Here is a 27776-nt window from a genome sequence, read left to right on the forward strand (position 1 = left end):
AATGAAGTATTTGTACCTATCGAATATGCAAGAAAATCTTTTGGAGTACAGGAAGAAAATACTTGAACTTAGATTTATTTTTATAGAAAAAAAAGCACAGAAGTTATGATTTACTAGTCCTATCTAATAAAAGAGTAATGTGCAAATTAACCATCACTCTGCTATACCCACAAGCCACGCCCACTAGCCAATCAGGAGCAAGTATGCAAATTAAACTCCAACCAAGATGGCTGTGGCCACAGAGAGAGCAGGAGGGAGGCTTGGGTTTCCCTGGCGATGGAGGAAGCCAAGCTTTCCGCACACCCTGCCAGCCCAGGCCTCCACTTAAGGCAACAAAGTTTCAATTATAGAAGATAAATAAATCCCAACAGAAATGGCTGCTGCCACCGAGGGAGCAGAAGGCTTGGCTCCGCTCCAGGCTACAAAGTTTCAATTGTAAAAGATAAATAAATCCCAGATACCAGGGCCTCTACTTGGGTTGTTGGGAGTGTGGCTGGCCTGCAAACCACCACAGGCCCCTCGCCCAGGCCGCCCCAAGCCCCAAGGGAACCCCCACCCTGAACCGGGACACCCTTCAAGGCAAACCAGCTGGCCCCCACCCATGCACCAGGCCTCTATCCTATCTAATAAAAGTGTAATATGAAGATTGACCATTACTCCAACACACAAGATGGCTGCCCCCATGTGGTCAAAGATCCTGCCCCCATGTGGACACAAGATGGCTGCCACAGATGGCCAGCAGGGGAGGGCAGTTGGGAGGGACCAGGCCTGCAAGGGAGGGCAGTTGGGGGAAATCAAGCCTGCAGGGGAAGGCAGTTAGCGGTGACCAGGCCAGCAGAGGAGGGAAGTTGGGGGCAAACAGGCTGGCAGGGGAGCAGTTAGACATCAATCAGGCTGGCAGCAGAGTGGTTAGGGGGTGATCAGGCTGGCAGGCAGAAGCGGTTAGGGGCAATCAGGAAGGCAGGCAGGTGAGCAGTTGGGAGCCAGCAGTCCTGGATTGTGAGAGGGATGTCCGACTGCCCATTTAGGCCCGATCCCACTGGACATCCCTTGAGTGGTCCCAGATTGGAGAGGGTGCAGGCTGGGCTGAGGGACACCCCCCCATGCACAAATTTCGTGCACCAGGCCTCTAGTATTTAATAAATAGATTGACACTGGTCTCCTCTCTCAGCCCACATGTCAGAAGGTCAGTTGCTTTGAATGACAGAGGAGAAAACCTGAGGAAATCCCATAATTTAGAGAGGTTAACAGCATCACCATCATTTATTTGTTTTTAGTGTACTAGGACACACGGTAGTTTATGTGTGACAGGTTGCATGGATTTACAGGTTTTATAATCTACTTTTGATAAAACAAACCCTAATAAAAATGGGCTAATGGCAGGAAAACATTTCTTGAATGGAATCAGAGAGTAAAGCTAATAACAAAATATAAGCATACGTGCATAACAAGATATGGGAGAGCAGACACCTTTCTCACTCAGTCACATGAGGCAAAAATAAGGACAATCTAATTTATCACATGGTCTCAACTAAAAATACTAGTGAGAGCAGAGTTATGGTTATTTTATCTTTGTCTCAACCTTTTGAAATTTCTATTTTTGTAGTTTTTTAACCTACATAGTATGTTAATGGAGTTTTATATGTATATAATTTGCAAATAAAAATTTCATGAGCGAGCATGCTCAAACATTTTTTACTGATGGGTTTTGCAATCAAAATAGTTTGGAGACCACTGTTAAAGAGAGGCAAACTAAAACAAAAGAATATTCAATTATTTCTCCAAATTTACAAAACAAATGAGTGAGAGCCAAAAATAAGTTCTGTCCTCAGGCCCCAATCACAGAAGGCTCCCACCTCTCAGGGTCTCTATGGTTCTCAAAACTGCTGCCTTTTAACCCTTTGCACTCGCTTGCTTTTTTCTCGATTCCTGCTACCAATGCTAACCGTGTCGAGTCACACTCGACATCCGAGTGCAAAAGGTTAAAAATATTATCTATATATATAAAAAACCCTAATATGCAAATAGACCAAACGGCAGAACAACCGGTTGCTATGATGTGCGCTGACCACCAGGGAGTGTGCGCGGAACATGGCGGGCATTGGCCTTGGCAGGATGGTGGAGCAGGTGAGCGGGGGCATCAGACCAAGGCAGGGCAGGGCAAGCTTCTAGTGGTTACTGAAAATTCTTTGATCCTGCGCACCACAGTCCTACCGGTGCTCGCACCCGCTGCTGGTGACGAAGGAGCCACTCTCACCTGCTGCCAGCACCTGGTACCAGCCCTGGGCTAATGGCAGGAAAACATTTCTTGAATGGAATCAGAGAGTAAAGCTAATAACAAAATATAAGCATACGTGCATAACAAGATATGGGAGAGCAGACACCTTTCTCACTCATCAGTCACATGAGGCAAAAATAAGGACAATCTAATTTATCCAATAAATTGGCCCCAATTGCCCCTGAGGGCTTCTCCACCTTCCCCTGCTCCTGAGGGGCAATTGGGGCAGCAGCTGCTGCTCGCACCCACTGCTGGCGCCAGCCCCAATGGCTCTGCGCTGTCAGCAGGTACGAGCAGGGCCAGCGCCATCAGCACATAGGAGTGGCGGCAGTGGGAGCGGGGCTGCCAGCAGACAGGGCACCGGGGGCCACAGCAGGAGGGGCCAGGCAGGGGTGCGGAGGATGGGCTGAGACCCACCCCTGTGTCCACCGCAGCCTTGTGACCCACAGTTCTTTTCAAGGTGCACAAATTTGTGCACTGAGCTCCTAGTTTCTAATATGCATGAATTAAATTGTGAGGCAGTAAAATAATGCTGTGTGAAGAATGCAAGTTCTGGAGTCAGACAGCCGTGGGATGTGGCCCTGGCCGGCCCTGCACTGACTAGCTCTGTAACTCTCCCACTTTCAGTTTTCTCACCTGTCAAATGGAGGGAAATGACGTCTCAGAGTTGTTGTGAGGGTTGTGTGAATTAATAATTGCAAAGTCTCTGGCACATGGTAAGCTTCCCTCTATCTCCCTCCCTCCCCACCCCCCAGCCATAGTATTTTAATTATAATTCATTAAGTTTAACTCTAGAGAGTGAGGTTGATCTAAATACTTACATAAATTAGCAGTCCTATGGAAAGAAATCATTCCCTTCATCCCAACATACTCACACAATACACCCTACTCTACCTGAGACACCAACACTGAAATTCTCCCAGCACTCAACACTGGGTTCCTCTAGGACGCTTCATGCTCCGAAAGAGCAAGTCCAACTTCCATAACTCTCTTGGCAATACAGGTTGACCACGTCACTGGGAGACTGAATATTGAAACCATATCCCCCAGGGAGTCATAGCAGAATATTCTTTTCTTTTTTTAAATATATATATATTTTACTGATTTCAGAGAGGAAGGGAGAGGGAAAGAGAGATAGAAACATCAATGATGAGAGAGGATCATTGATCGGCTGCCTTCTGCCCGCCCCCTACTGGAAATCAAGCCCACAAACCCAGGCATGTGCCCTTGACTGGAATTGAATCCAGGATCCTTCAGTCCGCATGTTGACGCTCTATCCACTGAGCCAAACCAGCTAGGGCCATAGCAGAATCTTAGATGTTGTGGTTTGACAAAGTAGATCAATAAAATTAAAAGTATAATTTTATTTATTTATTTATTTATTTATTTATTGGTTAATCCTTGCCCAAGGATATGTTTTTTTTAAAGGTGAGAATAATGCAAGTATCCTTCTGCATGATACCCTCAGTCCAATCACAACATATAAATTATACTCCAAATGCTATCTGAATAAATTTTCTGAAAATGGCTACCATACATACCTTGAGGTAATTAAGAAACTGAGAACCTGTCTACCATTTGTTCTTTGGTACAAATTACTTCCAAGGAATATAATGTTTAATCCTATTTTTTTATAGACCCATAAAATATTCCATTTTTTTCTTACAAATTGAAAGTTTTATATAGCTTAAAAAAGATTGTATGAGGAAGGAAGCAGTGAAGCCCAATGGTCAGGAGCACAGGACTGGACTCTCTCTGACATGACTTGAGCCCCATCTCTTTAAAACTTACCTGCTATGTGACATTGGTCAACTTACCTTTCTGAGCCTCTGATTCCCCATCTGTAAAACGGGTCAAAATTATGAAACAGATCTTGTCACTCCTCTACTCAAAACCCTTCAGTGGTGTCTGATCATACCCAGAACAAAATCCCCAAACCTACAAGGCCCCATATGATCTGGCCCCTGGGTCCTACCCAACCTCTCATACTACTTCTTGCTCATGTTGCTCTAGCCATACTGGCCTCCTTGATTTGTTTCCTATACTTGTTCAGTCTCACCTCATTAGATAGTTTTGAAGACTAGTATTCAGATAGCCTTGCAATAGATGTTGCCTCTGCCTGGAATGCTCCTTTCCCAGATTTGTGCATAGTTCATTCCTTCATTCATCCAGGGCTCTGTTCAGAGGGTCTTTCCCTGTCCACCCTCCCCTCTCTCCCATTACCCTTCTCTCCCCTATATCCCTTTCCTCTGCTTCTTTTTCCCACCTAGTCCTCACCACCACCTGACCCAGTGCATTTATTTGCTATTGTCTTTATATTTCACTTGAAGGTCAGCTCAGCTCCATGAAAACAGTGACTTTGTAATTTTTTAAATCATTGTATTCCAAGTGCCTATCTTATAACAGGTTCTAAACTAAATGATGAATGAATGGATGGTGCCTTTCTTATAACACTGTTGTGGAAAATAAAATTTGATCATGCGTGTAAAATACTTGTTAGCACTCAATATTAAAGGGCAAGAGAACAGACTACAGATGTCGTTTGCTTCTGGCTGATTATGGGATAAGAAAACTAGGAATTTAGGGAATTCCTTACCTGTTGTCATGATAACTAACATAGACACTAATTTAAAAATTCATTATTATGGAATTCTAGAAAAGTCACAATGCCACATAAAGAGGAATGGTGACTCTGACTGCAGAGATTAGACATTTGATAATATGAAAACAGGCCAAATATTCCCCTTTTTTATAGTGCTCATACTATAACCAAACACTCTCCAAATTGTGCCACATCTTCATTTTCATGGATAGCAGCACAAGAAATTCTTCATGCATTGGTACATATGACCCACCTAATTTCCAGGAGCTGGTATTTGAAACTCAACTCTGACACGAATGGACAAATCTACTTCTCAGAGGATCCGAGCTAGCACATCATTTTCCTCCTGGGTTATTGCAAAAATATCTCTCAACTGTGTGCCTACAATTTCTTGCTTGTCATAATAATCCATCTCATATTATCTTCCCAAAGCATGGGAGGGAGCATATTCCTACACATGCTGTGGGATACCATCGCCTGCCAAAGTAGCACAGACTCCTTGCTTTCTGTTCATGGACTTCAACAACTGACTATAAGTGTCATTCCTGTCTTGTACTAGATCTCTCTGTAGCCTCTAGTTTCCAGACATAGAGTATCATTCTTTCTGTTCACTGCTCCCTACACAGTTATTTGCATTGGCACCTGCGTCCTAATTCCTTAACCCAAAACTTCTCTCCACCACTCACCCCACCTTCAGAATTCCACTCAAGAAAAAAAATAAGGGGGGGTGGCAGGGAGAGAGAACTCACGGACATGGAGGACAACAGTGTGGTGATGGCGGGGGGGGGGGGGCGGGTGGAAGAGGGCATAGAGGGGATAAATGATGATGAGGGGGAAATTCAGCTCAAGGTCTGTTCAAACACACCTTCTTGTAATTTCCCTTTTGAATGCAAAGCTATCCTATGTCCTGCTCCTGCCCTTTGCTTGTTCTTCAGTCGTACACTTAATTCATTTTGCAGTGTTTTAGTTGGTGTTTTTGTGTCTATCTCTTCTACCATAGGTGAGGTTCTCGAGGGCAGAGACTGTGTTTCAGTTCTTTTTGGTTAAACCTCGGGGTTTTGTATAAAGTGGGAGGAGATCCATGGGGTCTGATGAACACGTTCCCTCTGCAGCTCAGCTTAGCCTCTCTGGTTGGTTTAATATTTATAGGGAATCTGCTCCGAGGTAGACACTGGACAGAGCTCAGCAGCATCTACCCCCCCATCTTCAGTGAAATGTGTATCTAAACTAATTACATGAACTTGGTTTTGACAAAAAATTAATTTTTTGACAAAAATATAGGTAGCAGCTATGTGGGGAAAGAAATAAACCAAAACACCAGGCAAGCCCATATATAACAAATGGTGGTATTAATCCTTTAATAACTTTTGATGTTATGAACTTCTAAAGCTCATATTCTTTCCTTAATGTGCAGTTCCTTAACTAGAAAAAAATTTTTATTCATTGTTTAAAATGGGATTGGGATATGGTGGTGCACTTATATAATCGAGCTTAAAGCAGTGGGTGGGAGAAAATAACTAAGAAAGTTACCAAATGTTAATTGAAGGCTATTTTTAAAAAAGTAAAGAATTAGAAACTATCTAAATGTTTATGAATTGGGCACTCATTAAATAGTTTGGAGTATATCCATACCTTGTAATACGTAGCATCATGGGAAAATATGCATAATATTTAGTTTAGTGAAAAGGGCAAGTTGCAAAACAATATACATGGTATGGTATAGTTTATGTTAAAACAGTTCTATATAAGTGCACAGAAAGGGAAATAAAAATATAAGTTGTATGTGTATATGCATATATACACACATATATAATGTATTTTTTTCACTGAAAGAATATGCACATTAAATTGTTAACAGCAATTACCTAAGAAAAGGAATTAGAGGAGAAGCACAAAGGGAAGGAAAGGGAGTTCCTATTTTTCACATGTCTATGTTATTTGAATTTGTTATAATAAGTGCTCATTATGTTTGAGATGTAAAAAACAGCAGGCAATCATGGAACGTGAGCTCAGCATCACCGACCCCAGAACACAGTCCTCCCCAGGAGCCTGCGCTTCCCCTGCCTGCTCACCGCCCCGCGTCGGGGACAAGTGGTTTTCTCTCCTGTTGGAAGCATCTTCAGACGAGGACTGGAGGGCCCCCAGGGGGCGTGCAGGCTGGAATTCACGTACGTTCTCCCCCACGTCTATTCCAGGCTAGTCAGGCAGTGTTTCAATGTGTCTAATCCTCATCTGAATTCTCCTTCAATTCACATTCCAGAAGGGACATCTAAACAAGACCCTTGTTTCTATAAGCATTCATAAAAAACTTGAGGATATCCTTAAGTTACTCTTTTGTTCTGTTTTTGTTTGTTTGTTTTGTTTTTGTTTTTCAGATAAAGTTGTCTAAATTCAGTTTTTCTCCTAACACATATCTATTGACTCTCAAATAGTTCTTGCTCAAAGCAAGATTCCATTGGTTGTTTTGTGCAAAGTTGGTACAGAGGAGGCTGGCGTTGCCCCAACTGTCTGTACAACCTCGGACAGAGCGACTTTCTTCTCTGCACTTCAGTGTCCTCATCTGTTAAATAAAAGGGTTGGAGCAGATGATCTCCAGGGGCTTTATAAGTACTAACATTTGTATTTCAGTCTATGAGCCTCGGAATGGACCTACGCTGCCTTCCCAGAACTGTGTGGAGTGTTATGAGACCCACCAATGTGTATGGTATAAATGAATTGTTTAAACCCTTTTTCTCTTGATTGTTCCTTTGTCCTTCTTCCAAAGCAAAAAGCTGACACTTCATGGTGCTCTAAACTGCTGCGGAATCTGACCCGGTGCAAGTGCAGAAGGCAGCAAAAAGCTATTTGAGGACAAACACCCATTGTGCTGTGCTCAGAGATGGAGGCCAGCACCACATCTGGCACCAAAAAGGTGTGCAGGTTTTTGAGCAAATAAATTATGTCACCAGCTGAGAGAAAAGGCCAATTGGATTAGAGAAAAGCCTGCCTGACATGGACTCTGCCGGCCAGCTTACAGGGTTTCCTGGGCCCACGGCACTCGGCAGCCTCGGATTGCCTTCTCGTCCTGGGAAGAGCTCCCTGATTGACTACGAGTTCCCTAAGGTGCAGCACGTGAGGAGGCGAGCACCCTCTGAGCCTGGTACCCCAGCCACAGAATGTTCAAGGAGGGCCGTTTAAATCCATCGCCAAATAGAGCCCTGTGTTTGTCACTTTCAGGTGGGAGGTGAACTAACACTACGGAACAGATGCAAACAAAGCTTTTTCTGTTTAGCAAGTAGATGCTACTAATTTAAAGGCAACACATTGCATTAAAAAATGTTTGAACAATCTCAGAAAGTTATTTTGTTGTCTTAAACTAATTTGTCCATACTTTTGTTTATCCTTTAATTGGCTTAATAAGTTCTTTCTTCACAGACACCACAAAAATAAACTTCGGCCAACTTGATCACAGGTGCCCAAATGCAGTCATTCAAATTAATTTGTAATGGGGAAATTATCTTCTTAACTTTCACATGCTATGCTTCTCAAGGTATTAGTCTTCCTTGTTAACTCATATTTTGCTGTAATTTCTTCGATTTCCAATTCTTTTCTTTTTGTGCTGATCCTCTGCTCTTGCTAGACTTTCTAGTTTTAACTCCTCATACTATCTCATTGCCAAATGGCACCAAGCTTTGGTGTCGCTGATATTTCTAAAATGTTGAGCTTTTCCCCTAAATGCGTGTGCTCCCAGCAAATCAACACACGTGAACAAGGATCCAAGTGTGGTTTGTTTTCTTTTTAATGTCTCTTTTCTTTCCTCACCAAAGTAGTATCAGACTGGCCACTCTGAGTCATAGTCAAAGTAAGAAAGAAGTAAGCTACAAGATGGCATGGCGAGGATGGGAAGAAAGCCCGACAATGGTCAGTGGACCAGGCCTGTGAGTTAGGGGATATTGGTTCACCTTTCTGGGCCTCCGTTTCTCATTGGCAAAAGGAGGCTTTCTAAGCCAACTGGTCTCTGTGTTTCTAGTTCTGTCTTTCCACGGTGTTGTGAGAGGCAGCATTTGGGATAGTCGGTATGATTTATAAGCCATTTTAGGTCAACCAGAAAAGGATAATGTAAATCTTGAGAAATACAACTACTACCAGAGTGCCATGAGACTCGTGTATCTGTTTTCTTGGAGAGGTCAGGAAATTGTGGTTTTTAAACAAAGAGCCCTAAATTGTAGTCCTGCACTGATTGATTGACAAAAAAAAAAAGCTATGCCAGTATTTTTCTTTAAAAAAAAAACCTATAAACAGCAAGTTTTGAGGTGAAGGAAAACGAAACAAAAATGAAAAATGTTTATTAAAATTATAATTTTTCAGTCACATGATTGTCTCAGGACATAAAAGCCTTCCCTGTTTTTGTTACTAAGTGGCCTGTGATTTAAAGCTGCTGACAATACCAGCCGCTCACAATGACACTGTCCCCCTAGCAGACACTCATTTGTATGTACGGTTTCAGCCTGTCTGCAGTGTCTGGCCAAAGGGACAGATACTAATAGCATATGTTAATCACTATCCAACAACTTCCTTTCATTCGAGTGTTTATCACCCTTCTCACTTCTGTCCATTGAACCAGCTGGTGCGAAGGTGGGCCGGCAGCCCCGCGTCCCCGTGCTGCTTTGCCTCTGGGCTCACAGGACAAAGCAGACTTTTCCGTTTGGAGAGTGAAGCTCCTTCTGTTTCCTTCTCAGCTGAGAGCTTTCTGAGATGCCCAGGGAAGACACCAAAATAGTAACTTGGACAGAAATGACTTGCTGTTGTGGTCCATCTTCGGAGTTGTTCTAGATGTGTTTTAGTACCATAACATGCTCGGTATCCATCCATTTGTTTAGTTATCTCTTGTCATTAGCAAGCAGCACACACTCCTCATTCTAACCGTATACAGCCAGAAGCTATGAAATAGTTGGTGTATTAGAGAGAGTATAAACTGTTTTTGGAGGAACACCAACCTTCTCTAACTACAACTCTAGACTAGATTTCTCAAAAGCACAAGACACAGTTCACTCAAATTTAGGAGGACAGGGACTGGGGAGAGGGAGGAGAGTAAGATAGACCGAGAAAAGGTCTGAAAAGCCAAAACATCATCCAGCACCACAAACTATGAATTGACATGTTTTCATATTTAACACTAACAACACAATTAACCATAAAGAAGTCTTCAGATTTTTCTATTCCATTGGTTGCACAGGTCCCTTTAAGGTACCCTAAGGAGGGAAATGGATGAGTCACCACCAGAATGACAAAGCAGGAATGACATGGCAAACAAGTGTGTTGCAGTGTTTTCACCCAGCGACATCCTGCAGCAGTCACTTGTCGCAGAATATCAGATGCAGGAGGGAGGTAGAGCAGCATGCTAACGAGGCAGTTCTTAGACAGCTGCTTTGTTGGGAAATCACAGTAGATCCCACTTTCAAGGGGATCAGAAGTTTTGTTCTCATCTGATCAGGCTGCCTTGACACATATATTAGAGTAACGGATTTTTACTTTCATATTAGAACACAGCTTTCAAATACCATGCAAAGTACAGTGATTTTGCCAAGGGAGTTTCAGAGTTGTAAAAGACATAAGGCTTTTGTAATATCTTTTAAAACTAAAGCAGGACTGAGCTTTGTATTCTTAATCCTGTGAGGAGGCCACATTCCTTTCTCTTCTCACCCCTCATGTCCCAGCTGCCAGACGCAACCAGCTCCCAAGGATTTGTGATGTAAAGCTAACTCCATGCTTAGTTACACTCTCTGCATGGGTCTGGTGTCAAGGAGGTCTGGGAAAGAAAGTCTTTGACAACTGCTGTGATGGACAGATATCACTAGTCAAGGGGAGGGTGCTCTAGTGAGGGCTGTTCATTTAATCAACAAATATGTGTTACCTACAGCAAAGCTGGCATTCAGCTGTTATGCACCAATAATGTCATCACAACTAGTTTTTAAGATATCAAAATACTTCTGTACTGATTGGTAGCACATCACTGCCTTGAGCCTTCCTAGTACCCCCTTTGCCGCAGATATACCAATCCCTTCCCCAGCCTCTCCTGAATTCCCTAAGGCCAAGTACCTACAAGATTCACACCTGGCCCCAGGGACATCTAGGACTCTGTTTCAGTACCAGGGCGTGCATTGTGCAGAAAGGGCAGTGCCGCTGACAAAGGTGTAAATATTTAGACAATGACCCTTGGCTATAATGTCCCAGCACTAAGCTGGGTATCAGTGAGAAACAAAAGCATAAAACGTTTATGTCTGCCTTCCAGGATCTCTCAGCCTGGTAGAGAACTGCCATGAAAAGGGCTCTGTGCTAAGCTCCAGATTTTGAGATGGTACCACTTAGGTGAAATTGATTTGTAGACTTGGAAACTGAACATTATCATCATGCTAGAGTGGATCAGGTTCTCAGAGACAGATTCATAACAGTCAAGCTCTCAAGAGGCCACTATAGAAACCAAAATGACAATTTATTAATTTACAGAGAAACAAGAACTTCTGAGCAGTGGTGACATTTGTGTCACCTTGACTAACACATTCTTTCCCAGTAGGAAACTAAATAGGAAGACAAATGAGTAGTAGGCTAAGTACATAGCCTTAATGGGATATTAAAAGGATGGTTTTAATGTCATAGGGTGTCAGATTTTCTTATGCTCATGCCTTTACCTCCTTTTGGGGGGATGGACTTGCCAAACAGATAGGACTGGATGTTCCTGTGAGCTCACCCATGTACATCCCCCCACCCACCCTCAGGTTGGAAAATCCTTCCTCTCTGACTTCCACTTTCTCTTTCTGAGCAGATACCGTCCTTTGCTGGATGTGTCCTGTCTTTGGATTTGTTAGTACCACCAACTGGACTCCAACCAAACTTTGCTTGTTTCCTGTCCCTGGCTTGGAAGCCCCAACTCAAATCCTGCGGATTGGATTGGATTGTTATCATTTAACTCATCGGTTCTCAGATTTGGTTAAACTTTGACAGCATCTGAAAAATCTTTAAAAATACTGATGCCTGGTTCCTTCTCCCAGAAATTCTGATTTAATCGATACAAGGTGCAGTTTGGGCATTAGACTTTTTTAAAGCCCCCCAAAATGTGCAACCAGAATCTAGGGCTCCTCCTGAAGAATTGAAATTCAAAGAAAAGAGCTTTGATTTTTAGCAGAGCGTGAGAGCCACTGATTTAATTCTCCGACGTGGAAGATACCTTGACCTGCACAAGCTTTTAATACATGCCAGTGCTCTGGTCCCACTTAAGATGTTGATTTATTTGGTCTGGGTGGGAGCCAGGCGTGGGCATTTTTACAAACCTCCCCAGATGATTCAGATTGCAGCCAGGATTGAGAGTCAATGGTCTAAACATTAATTTACTGAGCGTATTGTATCAATTCCTCCTTGGACATGGCATTGCACAGAGGGGAACATAGGAGCTACATTGAGAGAAAGGTCTGTAGAGATTTTTCCAGGGGAACAGCAGGCATCTGTGCGTGTAAGGCTTGTGGCATCAGCAGGAAGGAGACCTGGACAGGATGTAGTAGAGGAGCTCAGAGCAGGTATCTTTATGTCCATATCAAATTTATGATAGCTCCTTGCCACGGACAAGGATTGGGATATATAATCTCAGGGCCATTTTCTACTGTAGCTTAGAGTTACTTCAATAGAAGTCAATGCAGTCACTGAGTGTGCTTGAGGAACCTGGCCTGCTGCATACTTTTCTATAAGGAACCTGACTTCCATGGCTTCTTTGAGTACTCTTTTGGCCCATCCTCTGCACCCCTCCACTTGAGTCCCCTGCTTTCTGAAGGTTGCTGTCTTGAAAGAGCTGGGCTACATTTTGGAACATATTCTCTTTAGCAGTATCTATGGTTAGCAGAGACGTGAGAGACTGGAGAGTTCCAGCCTGTCATCTTTCTAAATAAGTTAAGGATTTTCAATTTTTTTCATAATTCCCTAATTTCCTGTTGTCATTTCTAATGTTTCCAATATGCATTAAAATCCATTTGAGCTTTCCAGGTGTTTGCAGCCTTGTCTGATTGCAGGGCATCTGGGAAAGCCATCAGCTCCACTTTGTAAGCAACCTAAAATAAAATGCATTCCTAGGAAAGGAAAAGGCAGTGGGCGGGGCCGTGGGCTACTCCAGGGCCTCCGCCCTCTTTCTCCAGGGACTGCCAGTCACAGGACTTGGAACCAAATGATTTTGACAAGGGGAATAGAGCAGGGCCACCATGTATGGTTGAGCAGGTGACACACAATTCCAGGGGAGTCACTGACACAGCATTCTGCGGTCATGGCACCTCAGCCACCGCCCCCACCGCCCTATTCAGCAGTCCTTGCGAAGCAGGGTTCTGAAAGAACTTCAGCTGCTCGGTGGCCCCGGATTTCAGTTGCGTTTGTGCCTCTGAGACAGCAGCCCCGGAAGAGTCCCTTGTTTTCTCTGGGCTTATTGTTCATCTAGGAATTAATAGGTGCTTTCCAGGTCTCAGCAGGATTCCAAAGTCACTTCATCTAGGCCTCTGGGAGCCCAGCTGTTTGGATGATTGAAACAATTTCTATATCCTCTCTCTGATAGAATAAAGGGAACATTAATTTAAAGGTTTCAATAGCCAGATCTGAGGCTGACTTCTTCTCTCTGGCCCTCTGATTTACAAATTACAGATTTGGTGATCCCTTGGAGCTATTTCCCAGCTTATTCAAATAAAGATCCAGTATCTCTCAGAAAACAACTATGAAAGAAACCCCCACTATAAGGCATCTCTCTATATATCATGCAAAGAGCCGCCCTGTTCAGTTGATGATGATCATATAAATATCCATAATTCAAAATGGTCATATAAAATATCCCTCTTTCTCACTATAACTGATAAACTTCAAATGAGGATTGTCTTTGTCTTCAAAACCATTAGTCTGTGTGAACACTGGATTTACTGCATTCGCAGGGTCATATATGTATCATTGCCTCATAGATCTCATCTTTAATTGGTCACAGCAAGATGCTTCCTCACATTTCCAGTTGCTACACTGAAAGATAAGCCCCAATCAAAGAGAGTCGGATTCTTATTCTATTTGTAGATATCCGGTACAGTGGGCCTGTGAGAGATACTTCAGGTCCTTATTTGATGATATTGATTTGCTCTTTATTGAAACTAACAAAACTTTTCAGGAGGCAACTGTGTTAGCTCTTTGTTCTTGCCTTTCTTTAACATGCATCCCCCTCCCCTTTAAAAAAGACAATCTCTTGTAATTTCTTGATGTTACCCTGGAAGGTCCATGAAGATTTTCATTTAGAACCATAGACTCTTAGAGCTCTCAGACTCCCTAGAGACCACCCACCTGACACCAGAGCCTAAGGTAACACAGCAAGTCTGTGGCAGGGAACACCCAGGTGCCCTTGACTATGTTACCCCTGAGGACCCCCTAACTGTCCACCCTGCCATTACAAACAACCCTAGTTTCCCCAAGCCTCCCCTACCTGAAGCTGGACCACATTTTGAGTAATACCCCGAGTTTCACTAGTCCGTGCCCAAACCAGCTAAGCCAGGACCTCCTCGTCCTCTACAGTCTGTCTCCCTGGTATTTCTGGTCTCCACGTCCTCACGGACAAATGTCCTCCTGCAGTGCCGCTGTCTGTGCCACGGCCTGGGAAGCAGTGGAGCGCTCAGGGTGCTACGGTTGCCCTGGCTCTGCCCCCCCCCCCCCCGCCCCCTCAGAAAGGGCCTCACTCACCTTACAGTTGTACTGGAAGCTGCTTTCTCAGAGGCTCTCCGATCTTCTCTGTAAAGGACTCACACGGGCGTCTTGTGTGAGTAGTGAGTGATTAAGTGTGAATGTGTTGTCCATAAGACAAAAGCGAGTGGCCAGCACTCTGCTATACTCAGAACTTGGATGACAAGGTGCATGCAAGCGCCTGCTTCCCTTAGAATGAGTTCTTTCCAGAAGGCTTCTCAGTTCTTCACTTGGATAACTATCTTCTAGGCCCACCCCAGCAGCTGACAGTTGAACCCCAGCTAGATGCAAGGTGGGTCCCTATTATACTAATAATTTCCTTCTTCTACATCATGATAATTGGGTGCAGAAGAGTCCAGTTGGCTTGTGAGGTGGGATTGTGATCTGACCTTTGTTATGAGTGCGAGCTAAAATAAGACTCTTGCTCTCTATCCCTTGATTTTCCATCCTGGTAGCTTTCCCCAATCTGTTCCACTGGTAGACAGGTGCAGACCCAGGCTTCATGGGGCCTAATGCTTGTATAATTTTTGGTACCATCTTTAGTAAAAAAAAAAAAAAATACAAAATGTCAAATATAAAGTCAGTACAAAAATTAATATTAGTTTAGAATGAGAAAAGGCATCATAACAAATTTTAAAGTTTAAAAATCTGAGCAATAATGAAAGCACTCTAAAAATTATAATATATATTTTTGAATATATATATATATATATATATATATATTGATTGATTTCAGAGAGGAAGGGAGAGAGAGATAGAAACATCAATGATGAAAGAGAATCATTGATTGGCTGCCTCCTGCACGCCCCTCACTGGGGATTGAGCCTGCAACCCAGGCATGTGCCCTGACCAGGAATCAAACTGTGACCTCCTGGTTTATAGGTCGACACTCAGCCATTGAGCCACGCTGGCCAGGCAGCTGCATATTTTTTAATTGCTTCTTTATAGTACCATGATTTTTGTACTGTCATTTTCTACAGTGATAATAGATAATTCCATCTTTCCCTTAGCATGGTTGATGGGAAAAAAATTTATTGATAGTTAGAAAAGTTTCTTTTGGTCTCACATTAATTGGTCATGTCATGTAAACGTTTAGGACTGGGAGACCCTCTAACACATTTCTTTCATACATAAGCTGTAAGATTTCAGGACAGTTCAAGTTTGCACAGTAACTAATCTTCAATACTCTTGGGATTGGTGACACTCATTAATTGGGGTTATGGGAAGGTTCCATGCAAATGGAGATGGGGTCCTAAAGCTCAAGCTTCCTTTACCTCCTACCCTGGCTGCTCTAGAAAATCAGTAGGAACATGTCCACCAAATTCCTTCTCCTCCCTGACCCTTCCCCACCATTCTGCTGCGGCCAGGGCTGCAGCCATTGCTCAGATAGAACTATAGTAGTTCAGAATGTGTGAGTACATGGCAGCTGTGGCAGCAATAAAGAAACTGGAATCAAGCTGAGTTTTTTTACTGATGCTTAAAGCACTTCCAGTTAATAAGTAGATACATTTATGATGAATCAAGTCACTAAGCAAATGTTAGGAATGAATTAAAGTTCTTATGGCCTCATGTCACTATGTCTTTTCTTCCTGAATTGAGCAGTTTCCAAACCATGCTGCCCTGACCTCTGTTTCCAAGAGGTTCCTTGCGTGCTCCCTAGAGGGAAGTGAGGGTGGTGGGGAGGTGGTAGAGTGGCAAGGGAGGGTGGAGGCTCAGTGGCAGGGCTCTGGGCCCCCAACCCCCAGCCAGATTCAATCAGATTCAACTGCTTTATATATTGAGGCTTATGCAAGATTTCTAGTAAATAAAAGTGTTTGGCTTAAAAGATAAGTTTGACAATTTTTTTCCAACCAGTTTATTTTCACAAGAAACAAGCATTATGTACCCTAGATTTTTATTCTTTGCCTTTTTAAAAAATTGTCAATTTATTTGCCAATAATTACTAATTAAAGCCCTTGCATAAATGCAATTAAATGATTTTTCCTGTTTTGTTTTCACTACTTTATGTTCATATACTAGGATGCCAGTTTGTTTCAGGGCTGCATTATTTCTGCTTTACTTTACTTTTCCTTTCAAAGTGCAATTGTTTGAATAAAAACTGTTTTGTTTCATTACTTAACACAGATACTCTGGGAACATCAAAATTTCTTAGTTCAGCAGGGACACATCCACTGACTGGCATATAATAAGTTGTTGTTTTTTTTAACTTTCCTTTTTAGCTCAAAGAGTTATTCCTGTATTCACTTGAGGTTTGCCCTAGTATTTTCTCTGGATTTCTTTATCAAGCTCTACATTTTGCCAACTCTTCCATTTAAGTGTTTACTTTTGTAAAGTAATTTGCGAATGAGAAATGATTAGCAGTTTTCAGATTTTGTTGGTTTCTCTTTTTTTAAAGGTCATAGGACATGTATTACCTTTCGCTCTTTCTTCTTTCTTATCTTCAAGAACCAGTCAGGAATTACATACCGTAGGCAATTAGTAAGTCAATTTATACTTCAACAAGTAGATACTTGGACAACGTGGTACTTCTGATTCCAGGTTTTCCTTCCTGTTTTTTTTTGTTTTTTATCCCTTTTCTATGGGTTCCTTAGAGGCTGATTTTGGTTCCTTCTCTTATTCTACATGTTCTACCTGGGAAATCCCACCCACTACCATTGGTCCAGCGTTACATGTGCAAGAACATCTGTTTATTTCTGAAGCTGTGTCTATTTTCTTGAGTTCGAGACCCATATTTTTTTTATTATTATTGTCTAAAATTTTACATATGTCTTCTTTTTTCCCCAATTGACTCCCCACCCCCTCAGCCATTCCCATCCTGGGCAAGCCCTCACCGCCCCAGTGTCTGAGACCCATATTTTTAATGACTAATGAGTTCACCAAGAAGTCCCCAGTGACTCAAACACAACATGTCCATATTAAACCACTCTTTGCAATAAAGAATAAATTTGCTGCCACATAATGTGATAAACCATTGTGTTTACTCTATAACATTATTTTAGGGGGGTGAAATATAATACCAATTTATTTAATCTATATATATAAAAGCATAATATGCAAATCGACCGATGGCAGAATGACTGGTCGGCTATGATGCACACTGACCACCAGGGAGCAGACATTCAATGCAGGACCTGCCCCTAGCCTGCAGGCCCCAATTGCCCAACCAGGGGTGGGTGGTGGCAGATGCAGGTGGTGCCACAGGGCCCCAATCATTCTACTGGTCACCTCACACACAGAGGGTGACCGGAGGCAGCAGGGGGTGGGTACAGCTGCCAGCAGCCTAGGAAGATCAGCCCTGATCTCAGAACAGGCCTAGGGACTCTACCCATGCATGAATTTTGTGTGCTTGGCCTCTAGTATTCTAATAACTATTTTTCAAAGTCAGACAAATTCATAATAGTAAGAGCAGGTCTAAAAGAGAACAGCTATTAATAGAAATAATTTGTTATACTTTAATTGAGGTAGTCAAACCAAGCAATTGGTCATTGTGATAAAGGTTTGCCAGCCCTCTTAGGCTCCAATAGTCAATCCTCTGGTAGGGATCCAGGTACATGTCTAACTTGTGTCATGAATCATATTTATAATACTACTAGAGGCCCAGTGCACGAAATTCATGCATGGGGGGAAGGGGGGGATGTCCCTCAGCCCAACCTGCACCCTCTTCAATCTGGGATCCCTCTCACAATCCAGGACTGCTGGCTCCCAACTGCTTGCCTGCCTGCCTTCCTGATTGCCCCTAACTGCTTCTGCCTGCCAGCCTGATCACCCCCTAACCACTCCCCTGCCAGCCTGATTGATGCCTAACTGCTCCTCTGCCAGCCTGTTTGCCCCTAACTGCCCTCCCTTGCAGGCCTGGTCACCCCTAACTGCCCTCCCCTGCAGGCCTGGTCCCCCCCAACTGCTCTCCCCTGCAGGCCTGGGTCTCGCCCAACTGCCCTTCCCTGCAGGCCCGGTCACCCCCAACTTCCCTCCTCTGCCAGCCTGCTCACCCCTAACTGCTCTCCCCTGCAGGCTTGATTGCCCCCAACTGCCCTCCCTTGCAGGCCTGGTCTCTCCCAACTGCCCTCCCCTGCTGGCCATCTTGTGGTGGCCATCTTGTGTCCACATGTGGGGAGGATCTTTGACCACATGGGGGCAGCCATATTGTGTGTTGGAGTGATGGTCAATCTTCATATTACTCTTTTATTAGATAGGATAGAGGCCTGGTGCATGGATGGGGGCCAGCTGGTTTGCCCTGAAGAGTGTCCCGGATCAGGGTGGAGGTTCCCTTGGGGTGTGGGGCAGCCTGGGCGAGGGGCCTGTGGTGGTTTGCAGGCCAGCCACACTCCCAACAACCCAAGTAGAGGCCCTGGTATCTGGGATTTATTTATCTTCTACAATTGAAACTTTGTAGCCTGGAGCGGAGCCAAGCCTCCTGCTTGCTCCGTGGCGGCAGCCATTTCTGTTGAGATTTATGTATCTTCTATAAATGAAACTTTGTAGTCTGGAGCGGAGGCCTAGGCCAGCCAGGGATGCAGAAGCTTGGCTTCCTCCATCACAAGGGGCAACCCTGGCCTCCTGCTCTTCCAGCTCCGTGGCTGCCACCATTTCTGTTGGAATTTATTTACCTTCTATAATTGAAACTTTGTAGCATTGAGTGGAGGTCTAGGCCAGCAAGGGCAGGCGGAAAGCTTGGCTTCCTCCATTGCCAGGGAAACTCAAGCCTCCCTCCTGCTCTCTGTGGCTGCAGCCATCTTGGTTGGGTTTATTTGCATATTTTGCTCCTGATTGGCTGGTGGGCGTGGCTTGTGGGTGTAGCAGAGGTATGGTCAATTTGCATATTACTCTTTTATTAGATTGAATAAAAATGGAACATATTTCCCTTGTTAGAGATCCCAGTTTTAAAAAAATTTGAAAACCTAGAGAAACATCTCTTTTGATTAAAATTTGGAACAAAATATCTCTTCACAGGAGACATACTTCATGTGTCTAAAAGTCTAGATTGCGTTCATCCCTTATAGGCATTCACTTATCCCACAGATATTTGCCACGTGCTTTCTTGTACCAGGCCCAGTTCTAGATACTGGGATACCTTGGAGAATAAGGCAGACAAGGGAGCCTACCTTCAGGAAGCCAGTAAACTACATAAACACATAAGCAGCATGACTTCAAAGAATAGTCAGTAAGGTGGGGAGATGAAGCAGAACAAAGGAAGGAATGTGATGGGTGGGTGGGCTGCTGTTTTACCTAGGGAAGTGAGGGAAGGACTCTCTGAGAAAGCAACCTTTGGACAGAAGCTTGAGTGAAATGAGAGTGAGCTACACAGCGGTTTGGAGGAAGAGCATTCAAATTTATCATAGGTATGAGAGCTGTTAATGAAGAAGCACATATTTTACTGTATCACAAATTTGATTTTTAATATTCTAATAACTATATTTTAATGTCCTTGTATCCTTTGTAATCTTATGTATTTTATATTATGCATTTAAAAACTTTCTTCTGCAGAAACTTCATTAGATTTCCAAGTACCTGGGGAAGACAGATTGATAAAAATGTCTGTCTGCACTTGCTGGGAATTCAAAAAAAGTAAATAAATGTGTTGTGTATTCTTGAACTAAAAACAAACAAAACAACAACAACAAAAAATCCCACTTTTCTTCTGAAAGGCTATCTATAGGCTATACCAAACTGCTGAAGGGATCCATGGCACAGAAAAGATTAGAGAAAAGCAAGTGTTAGAGAAAAGCAAGAAGGCAGAATTACTGGAGTGAAGCAATTTAGTCAATGACCTTGGCAGGGTAGGTGGGGCCAGATATTCAGGGTTGGATAGGCCATGCTAGAGAGTTGAGGTTTTACATTAAGGGCAATGGGAAGTTATTGAAGGCTTTTGAACAGGGAGGCAATATGATTCGATTTAAGTGTCAGGTCACCCTGGCCGCTGTATGGGGAAAAGATTGTTAAGGTTAAAAGTGATATCCTGGAAACCATAAGAAGGCCAGCCCAGTTGAAAGATGGTGGTAGAGGTGGAGGTGGTGATAGAGGTCACAGTTATGAGTGTATTTTGAAGGTAGAGCTGACACAACTTGCTGATAGACTGGATGTGGATGTGTGAAGACAAAGACTTTTAGGTTTATAGGGCGCCACTTACTAAGGTAGAGAAGACTGGAGAAGAATCAGTTTGGGAGGGGGAAAAGTGGTTATAGAACCCGGAGATCTTTTTTGAACATGTGAAATTTGAAATGCCTACTAGCCATCCACATGGAGCTAGTGAGTAGAGAGCTGGGTCTGAGTATGGAGCTTGGAAAGGGGATAAGGGCTGGAGAACTAAAGTTTGGGGTCCTAGCTCTACAGGAGATATATGGGCCAGAAGGAGATCACCTGGGGAGAGAATATATCCACTGCTCCGGAGGGCAACATTTAGAGGTCAGGAAGAGAAGGAAGGAGCGGGCAAAGCTGATAGAAAAGCAGCAGCTGGTGAGATGGGAAGATAGCACGGATGTTTAAAGACATATTGAGGAAGGAAGAAGTCATTTGAGTTATAAAACATGCCTTAGCACAATGCTACAAAATATTTTCAGAACACAAACAATACTAGGGGAACAGAGTAGTATGCCACGACTTCTGGAACTCCACCTGAAGCTATGGCTTAGCCACGGACTGGGTCCTAGATTTAAGGAATTGATACTTGTGACAGGTCGACTGCGGTTGGCCTTTAAGCCTTTTATGTTCTTGGGTACGTTGTTTGGCCACTTTGCTCTTTCTTCTTTTTTTCTGTCTATAAATTGAAATACGCACTGTTGACCTATTTTACAGGAAGATTGTGAAAAATCTCACACATCCAAAGAGGGAAAATGGACCAGAATTTGCTTTACAATATCAAGGTGTTAAACATCAGGGTGGAACTTTACCCGGTTCTGTATTCAGTGTGGCTCTTATTGGGACCCTAAGATAACAGGTCTGAGTCTATTATATGACTCTAACAGGCTCTGTTCTAGACAAAAATGTGGGAGAACAATTAGTTGTTAGCTGCTCCAGGGTCTTTTTTAGGCACTTTTATTTATTTTATTTTTTAAATTAATCTTTATTGTTGAAAGTATTACAGATGTCCCCTTTGTTTGTTTATGGTTGTGTGTTTTTTTCCCATTGACCCCCTCCACCCCACACACACCCCTCCCAGGCCTTCACCACTCTATTGTCTGTGTCCATGGGCTATGCACATATGCATATGAGTTCCCCGGTTAATCACTCTCCACCTACCCCAACTAACCCCGCCTTCCCTCTGAAATTCGTTAGTCTGTTCCATGCTTCTATGTCTCTGGATCTATTTTGTTCATCAGTTTGTTTTGTTCATTAGATTCCACATATGAGTGAGATCATGTGTACTTATCTTTCTCTGTTTTTTAGGCACTTTTAGCTTTACTTTGTCAGGCCCCATATGGATCTCCCAAGTCTGACTTCTCCAAGGGTCCCACATGCTGACCACCTTTTCCAAAAGTCATCCCCCAATATATAGTTAGGCTTCTATTTCCCATTCTCTGAGAGCTGTGCCTTAGAAATGTACCAACTCGTTGTCCCTACATCCCTCACCAATAGGCACAGAGCCTGTGGGAGTTGTGGGAACAATCCAGTGCTTATAGGTAGAAATGAGAGCTCTGACTTTGTTTCTCATGCCTCCCATTGAATGTAACTCAGGTGTTCCCCCTGTTCCCCCTCCCTGTTGTATGGCTGGTACCAGATCCCAGTCTCCTCCACTAAACTTTCCCAAGTCATAAGACACAGATATGGGAAGATCTTTGGACTAGGAGGCAGTGACTTGGGCTTTGGCTCTGCCACTACAAACCTAGAGCAGGTCACTTAAATGCAGTCTAACCTTCCACTTTGGAAAAACTCACAGACTAGGTGAGCTCTAAAGCTCTTCTCACTCAACAATACCACAGTCTAATATGAGGGACCAAAGCTCGGTAAAATGTCAGTGGGTGTTAACTGGGCTAATATATATGTTTCCTCTTCCGAGTCACATATTTGAATTTTAACCCGAGGAATTTTGTCTTCCTTTATTCCAAAAGTTTTTGGTGTTGTTTTTGTTTTTTGTTTTCTTTGTGTGTTGTTTTTTCCCCCCAGTATTGATAGCATATGAATTTTGGGGCAGGCCAATGGCAGTATGTTACTTCAGGTAGTTGAGAGCTTTAGTAGCCTTGAACCTTCTCCACTTACATCCATGGACAGTTCTGACTATGAGGACGGTTGTTTCAATGGAAAGAATTTGGGGATTGTTCAGTAAAGAACAATATAATAAAAAAGCATGAGGTTTCAGACCCACAGAGTACATTTCATTCCAGAGGGATCAACTGATGAAAAGGATGAAAGACTGCAGATAACCAATTGTGACCCCTTCTTCCCGTCCCCCACCTGCCTAGGGATGAGCAGATGTGGAGAATCAAGATAATAGGAAAGTCATCACCAAACATAGCAGTAATCTTGCTCTCAGAGGGCAGAAAGAATCCTCAGGTCTCTGAAAATTCAGAGGAAAATCTTACTTTTCAGGGTCTGCTTGTCTCAGTGTAGTGATGGTAGGCATGGAAACATATTAAGAGCAAGGATTTGCAGATGCCACCATTATCCTTCTTTCTGAATCTCCAAAACTGTTCAGGCTCCACTTGGGCATAGGCTGACTCCTGTAATCTTTTTAAAGCTGGATCTTGGTGCCATTGCCAAATATATGAAAGGTCTAGCGAGAAGTCCCATTTAGGAGAATGGAGAGGAAAATGCCAACCCATTTCCACTCCTCAAGGCCTGGAAAAGGAATAGCAAATGGAATTGTAGAACACTGAGTAGTCTCCTTGGGTAGAAGAAAGACATTCACTATCTGCTTGGTTTTGGACATTGTGGGGAGACCAAAATCAGACAAAGGGTACCTGAGATATCAGGTATGTCACTTAAATATTCAGCTCTCCAAAATGTCTACAATTTAATTAAATGATAGGGTTGATCTTCTAACTCTTGAAGAGTTCTTTTTAATTAAACTTTGCATCTTCTCTCTCTGCTCTGTGGGGGCATTCCAGGGTGGCATTTGGCTTTGCATGCACTGTCATTTTGGCCACCCATGATGGTTTGGAAAAGTCCCATTGCTGAGTTAATAGAATTCTTAATACTAATATCATTGACTCTTCATTTTTTACTGATATTCAGAAACTTTCATTAGTGTTAATGAAACTCATGTGTTATTTTATTTATTCTTTTGCAAGCTGTCTGCAAAATATCTGACTCTATAAAGAACTCAGATGTGCATCAAATTCCAGATCAAATTTCAGTTTTTCCATCTATTAAATGGTGTCACAATTCTCATTCTTAACACAAAATTATTTTACACTTTAGGTTAAGATTTAAAAGCTCATAATAATGTGTGTGGCAAGATATCTAAAGCATAGTAGCTAGAATTCATGAGTAACCAGGATACGAATCACCCCACATTATTGTGAGGAAGCTGCCACTACAGATATTGCTTGAGTCTAAGTATTTTTTAATCTTTTGTTAATCCTCACAATGGAAAAATCCATTTTTCCATGGATTTTTAGAGAGTGGAAGGGAGAGGGAGAGACACAGAGAGAGAAACATCAACTGGTTGCCTCCCACACAGGGGGGCCAGAATCAGGCCTGCAACTGCGATATGTGCCCTTGACCGAAATCAAACCCGGCACCTTTCAGTGCATGGGCCGATGTTTTATCCACTGAGCCAAACTGGCCAAGGTGAGTCTCAAGTACTAATGTTAATGCTTAGAGTGGAGATAATCCATCTAGGGTAAAAAGGAAATCAAATTATAATGTAGACATTAACCTTATAAACTACTCAGGTTTCAACTGAAAGAGGGCTTTGTACACATTGAAGGAAAGTGATTAACAGGTAAGAATGAGCAAACTGATTGACAGATAAGAGAGAAAAGAATGAGATCAGGAAAGTTGGATGAATGATGTGGTAACTGTCTTCTTATAACATTGACTGTTAATTGAAATTATGTGGCCATTTTCTGCTCTGTAGAAATGTACTTCACCAAAACACACACACACACACACACACACACACACACACACACACACACCATGTTTCCACTGAATTCTCTACACAGACATACATAATCCAAATACTTCCATCTAAACTCTTAGAAAAAATTGGCCAGAACAGCATAGATTTCAAATTGGAAACAAAATATGCCAAAATAAGTCAGATTTTTAAAATCCAAGATTGACCTTGATGGACTGGTGTTAAAAAATATTGCCATAACCTTCCCAACAAATTTTGTTTTAAACTGTTAGTTTAGAGTGTGGCAAACAAACTCTTAAACCTGGTCATTGGAATTTTAAAGAAAAACAATTTTTAGTATAAGATCTCTGATAATTTATTTTATAGCAAATGCTAAATCAGAAATAATTTCATTGTAATGTACATATAAGAAACAGGATATTTAATTTGGAAAGAGTTCAAGAAGTTTTTGAAGGTTTTACTCTCTTCTTTTCATTACAATCATATGATGCATTTGACTTTTTCCTTCACATAAAAGTAGAGTAATTCTGGTTGCTCTGTTTTGCTGTTTTTAAGGGTTTGCTTCTAATAACTTGTAAGCAATTTGAAAATAATTATTTTTATTCCTCTGGGAAAGTAATGGTCTCTCTAATGCATGCTTTGCTTCAAAACTGACTAATGTAAAAATTATTTACATCATTAATTAACACAAGTGGCTTGAAATATTATACAGGGAAATCTGTTCCTCCTAAGAGCAGGATCAGAAACACCTTGACAGGGAAGATAAATCCACTCATAATAACAATTGAACAACCATGGAAGGAAATTGCTGAGATCATTTTCTAGCAAAAAACAAGGAACTACACTATTAAAGGAAAAGAACTATTGTTAGTCTTATAATCCAAAATGTAAACTGGATCCTGAGTCTCACTTTCACTGTAATTTTCCAAGCCTTTGAAAAATTGGCCTTCTAAGCTAGGCATGCTGAATACATAAACATAATGGACTTCACTAGGCAGATGTAATAGATGTTATGATTACTCATCAACATCTTCAGCTAGTGGAGGATTTGGGTAGCATTATTTTATACAAATCCAAGCCCATTAAAAATAAACTCCAAGGTCAAATGAAAAAAAAAATTAGGAGGCTTAAAATGCAATGCCAATCTAAGAAAGTATTGTTTTATATCAAATATAGGTAGTACATATAGCATAGGCTTGGGACTAATTTTTAGATGGAAATTTCAACGATATGTATTGAAATATTTATTTTAAAGAGTTAGCTCATGTGATTATGGATGCTAATAAGTCCAGAATCTGTAGGATCAGGCACACAGGGTGGGGAAGGGGGCACATGCTCTCCCCTTGCCCACTGCCGCCACCGCCTTCTTGGGCCACCCCTGGTGCTGCTTGTGCGCTTGTTTGGTTGGACCTGGAACCTCTGTTGTGAAGTGGCAGCCGAGCAGACTGAGTGCTCGCCTACGAAAAGCCCTAGGAAGGAGTCAAGACTGAGAACAACCATCAGATTGATTTGAAGGCGGCGGCAGGATGGTTCCTGGCGCAGTTGAAGGTGAAGAGGCAGGCAGCACTTAGCAAACCAATGAAAGCCTATTGGGAAGGGCAGGGTGTGTCGATGAGGCAGGCCAGAGTCTGATGTGACGGGCAGCCAATCACTGACATAGACACACCTGCGCAGCTGGAAATGAGGATGAAGACCCCGCTGGTGTGTTCCAGCAGCAGACAGCAGGTGTCTACTAAAAGGGGAACCTGCTACTCACCCAGAACTCTGTTCCTCCAGACCAAGGAGACATTCCCAGCTAGAAAACCGCCATTTGGTTTCACAAGCCCAGACAGTATACTTTTCTCTCTTCCTTCATTTCCTCCTTCCCCTTTCCTTCATTGTACATTAAGTAATCTATGTGCACAAGCATTTTCACTTTTAAAAACTAAATGGCCAGTGGTATGTCTTGATGGACATCAAATGGAGATGGGATGGGGAAAAGCACTGGTACTACGGGACTACCCCTTTGTCCATTAGTGGCATGCTCATGCGGCTCTTAGGTTTGAATTCCAGTAAGTTATTTTGCTCACCGTTTAACAAAAAAAAAAAGAACAATATAAAAATCTTTGCATTAATTGGAGAATTTTAATGCTTTTCATTTATTGTTGTAAAACCAAGAACAATTTTACAACTTTTTTGTACAGAGCTGTTATATGCAGAGCAATCTGTCTTTTAAGTAGGGATAGATTACTCTGAAAGAAATAAATCCTAGGTAGTTTCCCCTCAAGTCAAGCATCTTGTTGTTTAAATAAACTTCTGTTTAAAATTTAAAAAAATTTTAAACACCAAAAAAAAACCCAAAACTATAAAATTACAGTGTCAGGCCTTTTTCTATTCAGGCCTCCAACTAATTGGAGGAGTCCCACCCATATTATGGGGGCGATCTGATTTACTCATCTACCTGTTGAATATTAATATTACCCAAAACACCCTCACAAAAACTTCTAGAATAATGTTTGACCCTGTATCTGGGCACCGTGATCCAGGCAACTTGGCACATAAAAGAACCACCACAGGTGGCTTTCCACAATTCTAGGCCCCAGCATTCCAAATTAGCAAAACATACGGAGAAAGCAAGCTTTTTTCCCCTTGAATCCATATACCAATCCCAAGGAAAGATCTTGATTAGGCACTCTTTTATCCCATGACCATCCTGAGCCCAGAAATGCCCACCACTGTGGTTGATAGACCCAGTAGAACTTCATGAAATGGCAAAGGGACATCGCAAGCCCTTTGTAACTGTTCTGCCACGTTATCCTAAGCCATTTTGTAGGTGGGTTGGTGCTATGTAAATTCCCATCCTGTGCAGAGTCACATTTTGGGTAAAGGTATTTGTGGCTAAAGTCTGTGGGATAAGAGATAGGTGACAGGGTAGGCAGGGAAGAGCCCATCTAAGTATGAGGGAAGGAAATGTGTTTCCATTATATAATCTATAACCATTCATTGCTCACCAGCTAAGTTTATCCTTTTACAAACACACTTGATAACAAGGACTTCCCTGCCCAAATTAGGTAAAATTATCTGGCATCTTCTTAATAAAGGATAGGGCTCCCCAGGTGTCAGTATGGGGGTATAAGTTGGGATGTACTATAATAATTTGTTCTTATTTCACTAGCTAT

General features: G+C 42.5%; 1 pseudogene; it reads left to right on the forward strand.

The window, feature by feature from the left end:
* Window positions 1–13164: 13164 nt before the first annotated feature.
* On the forward strand, window positions 13165–26354 carry LOC103289728 (small ubiquitin-related modifier 2-like; annotated as a pseudogene).
* Window positions 26355–27776: the final 1422 nt, after the last annotated feature.

Source organism: Eptesicus fuscus, chromosome 8 (assembly GCF_027574615.1).
Source record: "Eptesicus fuscus isolate TK198812 chromosome 8, DD_ASM_mEF_20220401, whole genome shotgun sequence".
Lineage (NCBI taxonomy): Eukaryota > Metazoa > Chordata > Mammalia > Chiroptera > Vespertilionidae > Eptesicus > Eptesicus fuscus.